This window comes from Rhinopithecus bieti, unplaced genomic scaffold (assembly GCF_001698545.2).
Source record: "Rhinopithecus bieti isolate Rb0 unplaced genomic scaffold, ASM169854v2 scaffold_17795, whole genome shotgun sequence".
NCBI classification, from domain to species: domain Eukaryota; kingdom Metazoa; phylum Chordata; class Mammalia; order Primates; family Cercopithecidae; genus Rhinopithecus; species Rhinopithecus bieti.
In genome coordinates, this window is record NW_016808927.1 from 97,926 (window position 1) to 111,093 (window position 13,168).

The window sequence follows — 13,168 nt, forward strand, 5'->3', positions numbered from 1 at the left end:
CAGTGGCTGGATCTCAGCTCACTGCAAGCTCCGCCTCCCGGGTTTATGCCATTCTCCTGCCTCAGCCTCCCAAGTACCTGGGACTACAGGCGCCCGCCACTGAGCCCAGCTAGTTTTTTGTATGTTTTTTTAGTAGAGACGGGATTTCACCGTGTTAGCCAGGATGGTCTTGATCTCCTGACCTCGTGATCCGCCCGTCTCGGCCTCCCAAAGTGCTGGGATTACAGGCTTGAGCCAAGGAATCATAACTTAAAGGTCAGAAGGAATGGCAGCAAATGTTTGGGGACTCTGGCAGATAGTTATGAATATTCCTATTAAAGGAACCCAAAAATTAAATTTCTTACTAAAGACTGCTCTCAGCATTCACTCAGATAATACATTGACAAGTCCTTAAGTCTAGAGAGGTGAATATTCCAACATAGGAGACACTAGTGAATGAATTTCTAGTCCACTCTTTAACTCTGGGAGGTATTTCTTTAGACTCAATTGTAGCATTCAAATGTAGTCTCAAAATATGCCAAATAATACACCATTGGTTCCTTTCTATACCACGGATGAAGAAAATCATCAAGCATAGAGAATAAGCTAGATACTCAACTATCAAACTGTATGCACCACAGACAGGTCTTCTTAATCAAACAACAACAAAGTATGGTACTGAAGCCCTGGTGTGATGAATTCTGGGTATTCAAAATACATGTATGCCTGAGATATTCCTCTTGAGCCATGCCTCTCCATGTCACAGAAATGGTCCTTATCAGCATTTTGAAGAAATATTTTCATCTCCTCTCTCATTTCAAATACTCATGGAAGCACTCTTAGTGACACAGGATTTTTTTCCGTGCCAGTTCCCCAACCAGAAACCTCTGTGGCCCGTGGCTCGGGCCACTTGGCCCAGCAGGCTGCACTCAGCCCATCCTACTGCCCTGGATCCCATGCCTCCAAAGGCGATCCAGGTGCGGAGTGGCCAGGGGTAGGTGAGCAAGTGAGTGTGGAGTCTGGCCACTGTGCACAGCCAGGCATGCCAGCTGCTGTGGCAGTGGGCAGCTCCAGGCACCAGCACCGGCACCAGCTCTGGTTCCATGCAAGGTTGCAGTTAGACCAGACGTATGGCAAGCAGTTTCTACTTTGGACACTGTTGTCTGGACAGGGGAAACGCCATGGCACCCAAAAGCTTGGAGATGCCATAAGCCAGAGAGCCCCAAAAAGGGTGTTACAGCCCTGGTTCTGGGAGCCCCTAGGTCTGAGCTCCCTTAAGGGCCACCACTCTTCTCTCCTGTTGCCTGCAAACTGGCGAGCTGGAAGGCATGTTTCAGCCCTGCTTGTGTCTGTTTCAGCCCTGTTTGTGTCTGTTTCAGTCCTGTTTGCGTCACAGCTCTTTCAGTCTTGCCATTCGGTGGGTCCCCAGTTCTTGTCCCACGTCCAGGATGACTGAGGTACGTGGACAACTGGAGGGTGAGCAAGGTAGAAAGGAGTTTCCTTGAGCGAGAGAACAGCTCAATGAAGACCCGAAGTGCATAGCTCCTTCCTATAGTGGGTAGTCTGGCCATCTGTCCAAGTCTGGCTGAGTCCAGGGTTTTCATGGGCTCAGAAGGGAGGAAGTGTGTGCTGACTGGTCCATGGGTGGCCCAGGAAAGCACCATAAGTTCTCACTCTGCCGAGGGCTGCACTCAGAACTGACAGCCTGGCCCCCAGGCTTCAGGCCATCCCTGACTTTATGGTGGGCGAGGACCTGCCCCTTTCTACCCAAAAGCCTGTCTGCCTCCTGCCACAGACATGCCATCCATGGCACCCAGGCTGTTCATGCCAAGGGCACCTGACAGGCCCACAGTGAGCCACCCCCAGTCTCCGTGCTGTGCTTCTCAGTGCCCAAAGTCTGGAGGGGGCTGAGGCGGCAAGGAGCTGGCATGTCAGCTCCACCCCGAGTACACGCACACACACCCAGCTGGGTCATGACAGTGCCCAGGCTCAGCCACAACTTTGCTCTGCACTGCAGCAGCAGGCACTGGGAGCAGGGAGAGGCCTGGGAATGGAGGCAGGCACTTTCAAGCCTGAGGGAACATGGGGTTTCCTGGGCCCCCAAGACCGCAGGGATGCCTAGGTCCAGAGCCCTGGCTGGGTGGCTGCCCCTGTACCTGGGAGGGTGGGGCTCCCACTCCGTCAACTCAGTAGGAGACAGGGCTCCCACCTGTTCCTGTCCCCCCGCCCGACACACACACACAGGCTCTGCAGAGTGCACGCCTGGGCTGCGCCTACCCCGCTGCAGTTGGTGTCTTTGCAGCAGCTGCTTCAGACGGGCCATCATTAGTGGCCAGCACACATCAAAAAGCAGAATCCTGTACTCTTTCCCTGTTGCTTTGGCCAGGAGGCGAAAACAACATATGTTTAGAGACGGCAGGGATGCCTAGGTCCAACAATGACAGCCTAGGCTACCATTTTGTCAGTGCCAGTTTCCACTATTTCCTTCCACAGTGATCAAGAAACATATTTTCTCTACAAATGAAACAGTGGGTGGATTAACATTTAGGAGCAGGCTCTCCTGTGTGGCACTGCCCTTGGTAACTGCACCCAGCTGGGCCTGGTGAAACTGATACCCACACACTTTTTCTAACATCAACATACCTCATCAGATAAGCATGAATCACATGGAAAGTATCTTCTCCAGAGCAGAGGTTGTCAGTGATGAGCAGAACAGAGTTCAGAAGCACTTTCCTTGCATCTGGTTCAGACTCTGCTCATCAATAATTTCATCCAGAATTAAGCAAAGTATTTGTTACTGCACCCACAGATCATAAGAGATCAGCTGCACTGTTCATCTGAAATGCAACAACCACCAGTTTGCTCTGTCTTTCTGTCTCAACTTGATCTCTATCATTAACTTCACACCTGATTTATCATCTTCTTGGGGAAAACTGATTTATAATAACTTTTGCTATTCCTGGAATACAGTAGCATCCACTCTTGGCCCCTGCCAACCATGTCTCTTTTCTACAGTCAGAGAAACGGAGGCTGCATTTCTGCCCGAACTTTCTGTGAGATATTACTGGTTGTGACAATAAATTCTCCCTTTTGGGTTCTGCTACCCTCAGGTTAATTTTGTTACTTGCAGCACAGTTCATTCCTTGCATGAGATGAATCTGCCTTAGCACATTTCTATGGAGAAAGAGGCATTGAAGATAGAGGAGAGAGAGCTAGGAGGAGGTTTGCTGAACCAGGAGCTAAAGTCAGGAGCTGGCGTGCATAGAAGCAACAGCATGAGAGAGGGACGACCTTTAAGAAAGAAAGGACAGTAGAGGGGAGGGAAGATGGAGTGTGGATGGGGAAAGACAGGGAGTCTTTTGATGGTGTGAGGCACTGAGGGAGCAGAGGCCAAAACCAGTTTAATCTGGTCATTGCTGTATCCCAGCATCTAGCACAATGTCTGGAGCATGACATACACTAAAATGTTAGTTAAAGAAATGAAGGAGGTCAGGCCAACTGGCTCCTTACTTTTTCTGACATAGAAGGCAAGGTCAAGCACTGCTTCCTGTGAGAGTGAGAGATGAGGAGGAGGGGGCTGGAGGAGGGTAGAGGGCTGGGGGCTGGTAGCGTTGCTAGAGAGTCCCCTGCCCCATAATAATACTTCCCCTGACACTGACCGCACACCTGTGTCCCCGCAGTAGAGGATCCCTTTCCAGGTCAGTTCTAGAGAAACATGGATGACTTTGACTTTTTTTGTTGTTGTTGGTTTGCTTTTGTTTTGTTTTGTTTTGAGACAGAGACTTGATCTGTCGCCCAGGCTGGAGTGGTGCAGTGGCATGGTCTCGGCTCACTGCAACCTCTGCCTCCCAGGTTCAAGCGATTCTCCTGCCTCAGCCCCCCAGTAGCTGGGATTATAAGCACGCACCACCACGCCTGGTTAATTTTTGTATTTTTACTAAAGACAGCGTTTCACCATGTTGGTCAGGCTGGTCTTGAATTCCTGACCTCAGGTGATCCGCCTGCCTCGGCCTCCCACTGGGATTACAGGCATGAGCCACCACACCCAGCTGCTTCTCTTCTTATAAGGATGTTAGTCATATTAGGGCCCACCTAATCCAGTGTGACTCAACTTGATTACATCTGTAAAGACCCTCATTCTAACTAGGTCACACTCACAGGTACTGGGGGTAGGACTTGAACATCCCTACATGGAAGGCCTGCCCTCTGCTGGGACATGCGGAAGCAGCAGCGGAGTCTTAGATGTGGTGCCAAGAGCTAAAAGGTGCCAATTAAGTATGTTAATATGCAAGGGGTTGTATCTTCGGGCAGCATTTGGCTGCAGATCCAGAGGTCCCTGGTTCAAAGTCACATCCACCTTGTTTACCTGCTATTTCTATTCACAAAAGGTGGCTCAGAAAGTAAAACTGAGCTAAGAGAGAGAATAAAAATATGCTCAAATAACACTGGGTGGGATTAAAGACAGCTATAAAGTCAACAGGAAAGACCGTCTCTCCTGGATACACTGCAGCTCTAAAACGTCACGACAGTCTCCTTTGAGAGATTACTATTTTCTTAATTGCTGAGAAATCTTGTTCTCTAAAATCATAGACTGTCAGAAACTTTGAAATATTATCAGGAAGAATGAAACAGCCCACTTAAAAATTGCTCAGATTAAAACAACTCAAATTTATTCTCATACAGTTCTGGAGACCTGGAATCCAAAATCAATTTCAGTGGTCTGAAATCAAGGTGTCAGTGGGGACATACTCCCTCCAAAGGCTCCAGGGGAGAATGTGTTTCCTTTCCTTTTCCAACCTCTAGAGCTGAAATAGTACTCTTTTGCCTGGAGGACACAAGTTGCTTTGAGGCAGAGAAACAGCCTCAACTTCTGACCCATGTACAAAACTTTAGATAAGAGGCTTCTGGACACAGCATCTCATGTCTATTTCAAGGTGTAGTATCTGGGAAACAGAAGCCCAGGCCCACGGTGCAGCCCACACCCAAGGCCCATCTCCACAGCCACAGCCTTGTTTTGCTTAGAGTCCGCTTCACTGAAATTTCCCCAAGTCTCCAGCCTTGCCCCAAAGCCTACCTGTTTCTTTGTTTGATGAAGCCCCCCAGGGTTCCTTGGTACACACTCTCCCTCAATGCAGGGGTGAATAAACTTGACTTTGTCTACTATGATGCTAAGAGTCTGGGGCTGGCACAGTGAGGCGACATCACCACCTCATCTCCTGCTGGCCTGCATGAGTTTGGATGAAGACAGAGCCCCAAGTCATTTTCTGGTCCTGACCCCTGCACCCCTAGCAAGGGCTCTGGGACCTTGCCCTGCTCAGCCCTCTACTGGGATTGAACTCTTTGTGATTTTTCCCCTTTTTCTCAAATAGACACATACTTTTTTTTTAACCTGTGCCCCTTTTTCTCTTTCCTTTCCCAGGCACTGTTTTTATTTATTTATTTTAAGTTTTAATTTTGTTTAGAGACAGGGTCTCGCTCCGTTACCCAGGCTGGAGTGTAGTAGTGCAATCACAGCTCACTACAGCCTCGAACTCCTAGGCTCAAGCGATCCTCCTGCCTCAGCCTCCCAAGTAGCTAGGACTACAGGTGCATACCACCATGCCTGGCTAAATTTTTCACCTTTATTTTTGTAGAGGTGGGGTCTTGCTACATTGCTTAGCCTGGTCTCAAACTCCTGGCCTCAAGCAATCCTGCCTTGGCCCTCCAAAGTGATGGGATGACAGGCTTAAGCCACTGCACCTAGCCCAGACATTTCTTCATCAAAGTGTGCTCTATTTCAGAGGTCAGGAAAAGATAGCCCACAGCCAAATCCTGCCTGCTTCCTGTTTTTGTAAATAAAGTTTTACTGAAACATAGCCACACTCATTCATTTACTTATTATCTATAGCTGTTCTCAAACAACAGCAGAGCTGAGCAGTTGCGACAGAGACCATCTGGGCCACTGAGCCGAAACACTTACTATCCAGCCCCTGGAAGAAAAGTCTGCTCACCCAGCTCTGTCTTCACAACTCTGTCAATTCCATTCATTCCTCAACTCCAGGCCAGCTGTCTTCCCTGCCTGCCTGCTATCTTCTACCAAAACTGCCTTCCAATGATACTACTCAGTTGCCAATAAATATATATAAACACTTAGACCAATGCCTGGCACAGAATATGCATTGTGTAAGAGGTGTTATTAGTATTTTTTTTTTTTTGATATAGAGTCTCAATCTGTCACCCAGGCTGGAGTGCAGTGGCGTGGTCTCAGCTCACTGCAACCTCCGCCTCCTGGGTTGAAGTGATTCTCCTGCCTCAGCCTGCCGAGTAGCTGGGATTACAGGCATGCGCCACCATGCCCAGCTAATTTTTGTATTTTTAGTAGTGACGGGGTTTCACCATGTTGGCCAGGTTGGTCTTGAACTCCTGATCTCAGGTGACCTACCCACCTTGGCCTCCCAAAGTGCTGGGATTACAGGCATGAGCCACTGTGCCTGGCCTATTATGTTTTTTAAATTATTATTGTCCCCTTCCTCCCTCTTCTTAGAACTCTCTTCTCCTCCCTTTGCTTTCAGGACACTGCTCCTTCCCCCTCCTCCTCCTGCCTGGCTGGCCACTCTCTCCTCTGCCCATGTAAAACAAAACTTTCTTCTTCTCATTCCATGGTTCTTGCAGAAAACTTACACTCAGGAAGTCCACACTCAAATTCCTCCTCCTCCTCCCTCCTCTGTCTTCTCCCTTTCCTCTTATTCCTTCCCTCTCCTCTCCTTCCCCTCCCTACTTCTCTTTCTCCCCCTTCTTCCTCTTCCCTATTCTCTCCCTCTCCACTACTTCTCTCTTCCCCCCTCCCTCTCCTCCTCTCCTTCCTCCCTTGCCACCTCCCCCTCCTCCTATTCCTCCTAAGTGCTGCGTCAGTGATTGGCACTGCTAACTTTCCAAATCCCCAAGCCAGACACCTGGGAGTGAGCCTAGCCTGCCCTCAGCGGTACTGCCCCTGTATGCCACCTGCAGAGGTAGCATCCGCACTCCTAGTGCCTGGCCAGGCCTGCTCTCCTCCAGCCCAGTTCCTCCTGTACACACCCGTCCACTGGAATGCCCCCCCTCCTGCCAGTTCCATTCCCTAAGCCTCAGCTCTCCGTATCCTATGCCCCTCCAAAATAAGAAGTCACTGAACTACAGCATAGTCAGAGGACAAGCAGCTTGCCATGGTCCGTGGTTTAAACCCTGGTGCCCACCACCTGCTCTGGCTGATCCCTAGGGCTGGGTCATGGAGTGTGAGGACTGGCTCCAGGGGTCCAGTTCATGCACCAGTTCAAATCTTGGAGTTCCCCGTTAGCTTTTCCTTGTAGAAAGTGCTTCCCATGTAGTACATTTCTGATCTTCTAAGAGCATATTCTAGCACCCTCCATGGTCTTGGGTGTGTATAAATCTATTCATATGACTCTGTCTATGAAGTCTTTACCATTTTTAAGCCAAGAGAAGACAGGGACAAGAGAACATAAAAGAGTCTCTTTTAGTAACAGGGTCCTGAACTCAAAGTCAGAAAGAGTCAAGGAGTGTGTGTGGGAAGAATATTAATGTTGAAACTGTTGTCAAATGTGCACTGTGAAGGGCACAGACGAATGACTCTGAAAGCCCTTCCAGCTCTAAATGCCAGTGTCAGTCCTCTTCCTGAAAGTACAAGGAAGCTGCTACGGGAAGGGGAACTGTCACTTGTTTTGCATCAGGGAGATAAAATTGTAGTTAGGGAGGTTTGGCAGCTTTGAGGAGGCCCAGCTGGAATGAGCATCTGTGGTAAAATTTTATAGGAATGTTGGGCATGACTGCACAGATAAAAGGTCTTGCTTAGGCTTACACTTCTGCTGGGGGTATAGCTCAGGGGTAGAGCATTTGACTGCAGATCAAGAGGTCCCTGGTTCAAATCCAGGTGCCCCCTGCTGTCTTCTTATTTTACTCTCTGGAGCTGGTGTTGAAGATTCAGCACCCTTCTCCAATCTTAAATCTCAGGATACTGAGCCTCCCTAAATCTGGGAAAAAGCCAGGAGCAACTTTAAACCCTGTCACCGAGCATCGCAGTATCAGACTGATCAATTCCCTCAACTTGGACTTTTTATTTCACTTACCAAAGGCTTTGTTCTACCTTGCCTGGTTTTGTTTCACTTTTTCTACATGTTTTCATGACCCCAAATCAGTGAAGTGCAGGTAAATGTTTAACAACCAGCTCTGAGGGGGTGATTTGTAGTGTTTTCCAATTTCACAGAGTGAAAAATAATCCCACCATGGCAAATTTCAAGTTACAAATATGAGATGATGAACATGGAGTTGGGAAGGTGAGCTAACAAATGGCTGTCTGCTGCAAGCTAGCTCAAACATAACACTGCCCCAGTCCACCTTCCCGACAGAGGCCTGGGCTCTCTGGCCATGCTCTATCTTCACAATACCTACTGACATGAGATCAGTGGCTCTCACTCAGCCATTCATCCATGGAATCATTCATTCTTTCGTCATCTGATTCCTACTCAATGCCAGACACAGGAAAGACAGAGATGAGTAAGAACTGTCTGTGGTGAGCAAAATAGTCCAATGAAGAAATGATCCAAGCAATGAAAAGGATAGATGAACAAAAAAAGAAGGGGCACTATTTTTAAATGAAATGTTCTGTTACCATTAAGATTCTCAACTAGATAATCTGAAACGCCTCCTACCTCAAAACACCCAGAAATGCAAGACAAGCTACAGTAAATATATATTCTTTTTTTTTTTTTGAGACGGAGTCTTGCTCTGTCACCCAAGCTGGAGTGCACTGGTCAGATCTCAGCTCACTGCAAGCTCCGCCTCCCGGGTTCACGCCATTCTCCTGCCTCAGCCTCCCGAGTAGCTGGGACTACAGGCGCCTGCCACCTCGCCCGGCTAGTTTTTTGTATTTTTTAGTAGAGACGGGGTTTCACCGTGTTAGCCAGGATGGTCTCGATCTCCTGACCTTGTGATCCGCCCGCCTCGGCCTCCCAAAGTGCTGGGATTACAGGCTTGAGCCACCGCACCCGGCCTAAATATATATTCTTATATAGAGCTGAGCTTTCATAACAGTAAAGGATATCTCTGGGGTGGCAGTGGGGGATGAACTAAAACCCTGATAGGTAAATATGAGCTGATCCTGGGAATGCCTGCGGTGGCTGTGGTGAGCTAATCAAGGTGCTTCAGTTTTCACAGCCATGTGGGTACAGGAGATTTGGTCTAAGACTTGAGTCTCCCTTCTCTTGTACCAAGTCAACTCTTAGAGAGCCATAATATTAGTAAAAGCATAGGGGAAAAAAAAAAAAAAGCATCCACTAGCATAAGAACACATCTTTCTCTTTCTGGGGAGGCAGAGGGCATCGCCCCTGAGAATCCATAACCATACATCTATCTTCACACTTGTTAGGGCTTTGAATTTATACTACCTACATGGTTCAGAAATTCCTCAACCTGAAAGTTAACATAAAAAGTACTCAGGCTAACAACGATTCTAGAGTATCCCCTGGTGGCTCACACCTGTAATCCCAGCACTTTGGGAGGCCAAAGTGGGTGGATCACCTGAGGTCAGAAGTTCAAGATCAGCCTGGTCAACATGGTGAAACCCCATCTCTACTACATATACAAAAATTAGCCAGGCGTGGTGGTGGGTGCCTGTAATCCCAGCTACTCGGCAGGCTGAGACAGGAGAATCGTTTGAATCCTGGAGGCAGAGGTTGCAGTGAGCCGAGATTGTGCCATTGTGCTCCAGCCTGGGCAACAAGAGTGAAACTTCGTCTCAAAAAAAAAAAAAAGTACTCAGGCTAACAATGATTCTAGAGTATCAAACAAGGACATACCCTCAAGCCAGACTGCACAGGATTCCTACTGATAAAGCCTGGCTTAAGATGGCCTCACAATTCAAAGTAATAAATATACAAGGAATCAGCCTATTATGAGTGAGAACCAGCAAACAAAATAAAGTCATAAAGTCAGGCCATAGAGTCACCAGACAGATCCTATAAAGTAAGGGTACTTAAAAATCTTAAAAGACATGAGGAATTGAAAGCATGGACATCTATGATTTTTTTAAAGATAAAGCAGATACATCTAAAATGAAAAGTGCAGTCACTAAAATTGATCATTTAATTAACAGATTAAACACACATTAGACAAAGCTAAAGAGAGATTTAGGAATGAAAGAATGTAAATCTTTTAAAAATTACTAGGAATGAAGCACAAAGGCCTAAAAACATGAAAAATATGAAAGAGTAACTAAAAGAGATGGTGCAGAATAAAGGGGTCCAACAAATGTCAAATACAGATTCCACAAGAAGAAAGTGTAACGGGAAAGAGGCAATATTCATTTCACTTCTATTTATTTATTTATTTATTTTTTGAGACAGAGTCTCGCTTTGTCACCCAGGCTGGAGTGCAGTGGTGCAATCTCAGCTCACTGCAATCTCTGCCTCCTGGGTTCAAGCAACTCTCCTGCCTCAGCCTCCTGAACAGCTGGGATTACAGGCATGCACCACTATGCCTGGTTAATTTTTTGCATTTTCAGTAGAAACAGGGTTTCACCATATTAGCCAGACTGGTCTTGAACTCCTGACCTTAGGTGATCTGCCCACCGTGGTCTCCCAAAGTGCTGGGATTACAGGTGTGAGCCACCATGCCCAGCCTGGGAAGAGGCAATATTAAAAGATATAATAGCTGAGAATTTTCCAGACTTGTACAAAGATGTGACACCTCAGATTTAGGACTCATGAGTTCCAAGAAAGATAAATAAAAGATCCATACCTAGTCACATTGCAGCAAAGCTTCATGATACCACAGATAAAGAGATGTTGTTTTTTGCTGTTGTTTTTTTTAGACAGAGTTTCGCTTTTGTTGCCCAGGCTAGAGTGCAATGATGTGATCTCTGCTCACTGCAACCTGTGCCTCCTGGGTTCAAGCGATTCTCCTGCCTCAGCCTCCCGAGTAGCTGGGATTACAGGCATGCACCACCATGCCTGGCTAATTTTTTTGTATTTTTACTAGAGTCAGGGTTTCTCCAGTTGGTCAGGCTGGTCTCGAACTCCTGACCTCAGCTGATCCTCCCGCTTTAGCCTCCCAAAATGCTAGGATTACACATGTGAGCCACCAAGCCCAGCCAAAGAGATTATCTTAAATGAAGCCAGAGAAGTTAAATTATATGTAAAGGAATAATTAGACTGACAGCAGACTTTTCAACAGCAACAATGAAAGTCAGGAGACAATGGAACACAATATTTAAAGTGTGAAACAGTTCTCTCCCTAGCTAAACTATCATTCAGGAGTGAGAAAAATGTAAGACATTGTATATAACTGAAAGTATCTACTTCTAAAATATCCTTGCTGAAAGAAATTTTAAAAGTTGTGCTTCAGGAAGAATATTGAACCCAGAAGGAAGAAGAAAGAAGCAAGAAAAAAGAGTGAACAAAGATAGTGGTGAGCACATTGGTAAATCCAAACAGCATAGATTGCATAAAACAAAAACAATTACTTTAAATGTCAGGAGAGAGTCTTAAAAACAAGATGTAACTAAAAAGAACAATAATTACACACAAGACAGAAGGGGAATAGTGTGATTAAACTCATATTCAAAAAACTTTCTATCATTTGGGAGAAGATCAGAAATAGTAATTAATATTAGATTCTATTAAACCAAATTATGTGTGTAAAATTACAGACTAACCCCTAAATGAATAGAAAAGGAAAGCATAACTTTCATATCAGTAGATTAATGATTATGATAGAGACTGTCATATTGGATTCAGCAGCAACAACAAAATCTAGCTACATGCTCTTATGTGACACACATCTGAAATGTAAACATACACAAAGTTTGAAAGTAAAAGGACAGGAAAAGATATATCAAAGAAAATAAAAAATAAAGTTAGTGTAGCTGCAGCAATATCAAACAAAATGGATTATAGACAAAGACTATTATTAGGGATAGTGTTACTTTCTAATAATAAAATGAACAATTCTCCAGGAAAATACTACAATTCTAAATTTGTAAGCACATAGCTTCCAAATACATGAAGCAAAAATTCTCACAAATTCAGGGAGAAATTGACAAATGCACAAACTTGATATGAGACTTTAACATCTCTTTAGTAACTGATAGTTCCAAAGGCAAAAAGATGATAAGCTATAGAAGGCATAAACAACATGACTGATAAGCTTCATTTTATAGCTCTAACTAGATTCTACACCAATATTAGAATATATGTACTCTTTTAGGCAAACATGGAACTTTTTTTTTTTTTTTTTGAGACGGAGTCTCATTCTGTCACCCAGGCTGGAGTGCAGTGGCACAATCTCGGCTCACTGCAAGCTCCGCCTCCCGGGTTCATGCCATTCTCCTGCCTCAGCCTCCCAAGTATCTGGGACTACAGGCACACGCCGCTGCACCTGGCTAATTTTTTGTATTTTTAGTAGAGATGGGGTTTCACCACGTTAGCCAGGATGGTCTCGAACTCCTGACCTCATGATCCGCCCGCCTCGGACTCCCAAAGTGCTGGGATTACAGACGTGAGCCACCGCGCCCGACCAACATGGAACATTTTCAAACATCTATTGCACACTTGGCCACAAAGCAGTCTGAGAAAATTCTAAAAAATCAACATCATATACTACATTCTCTGACCATAAGGCAAAACTCAAAACAAAATGATAACTCATAAAAAAGATTCTCATCTGGAAATTAAAAGTACTTTTAAATAACCTCATGGATAGAAAAGAAATAATAATGAAAATCAGAAAATATTTTAAAGTTGTAGCCATTTTTACATGGAGGACTGGCCAGCACAATTTGCCTTTAGATTCATTTGGGAAAAGTGCTGACTAGTTCACCAAAAGTCAATTCACAGAATGACCAGATAGCCAAAAGCCAAATATGGTAAAAGTTAAACCACCGAATATCAATTTGCTAAACGACCAATCTGAATTATTGAATTTTTGTTTGTTTGTTTGTCTTTGAGACAGGGTCTTGCTCTGTCACCCAGACTGGAGTGCAGTGATGTAATCTTGGCTCACTGCAATCCCCCTCCACCTCCTGGGCTCAAGCAATTATCCCACCCCAGCCTTCCAAGTAGCTGGGACTACAGGGGTGCACCTCTGCACCTGGCTAATTTTTGCATTTTTTGTAGAGATGGGGTTTCGCCATGTTGCCCAGGCTGGTTTAGAACTCTCAGGC

At 45.8% G+C, this 13,168-nt stretch overlaps 1 non-coding gene across 1 annotated transcript; it reads left to right on the top strand.

The window, feature by feature from the left end:
• Positions 1–7,819: 7,819 nt before the first annotated feature.
• On the top strand, positions 7,820–7,891 carry TRNAC-GCA (transfer RNA cysteine (anticodon GCA)). The gene has a single exon. It is a non-coding gene; the product is annotated as a tRNA-Cys (tRNA).
• The last annotated feature ends 5,277 nt before the right edge of the window (positions 7,892–13,168 follow it).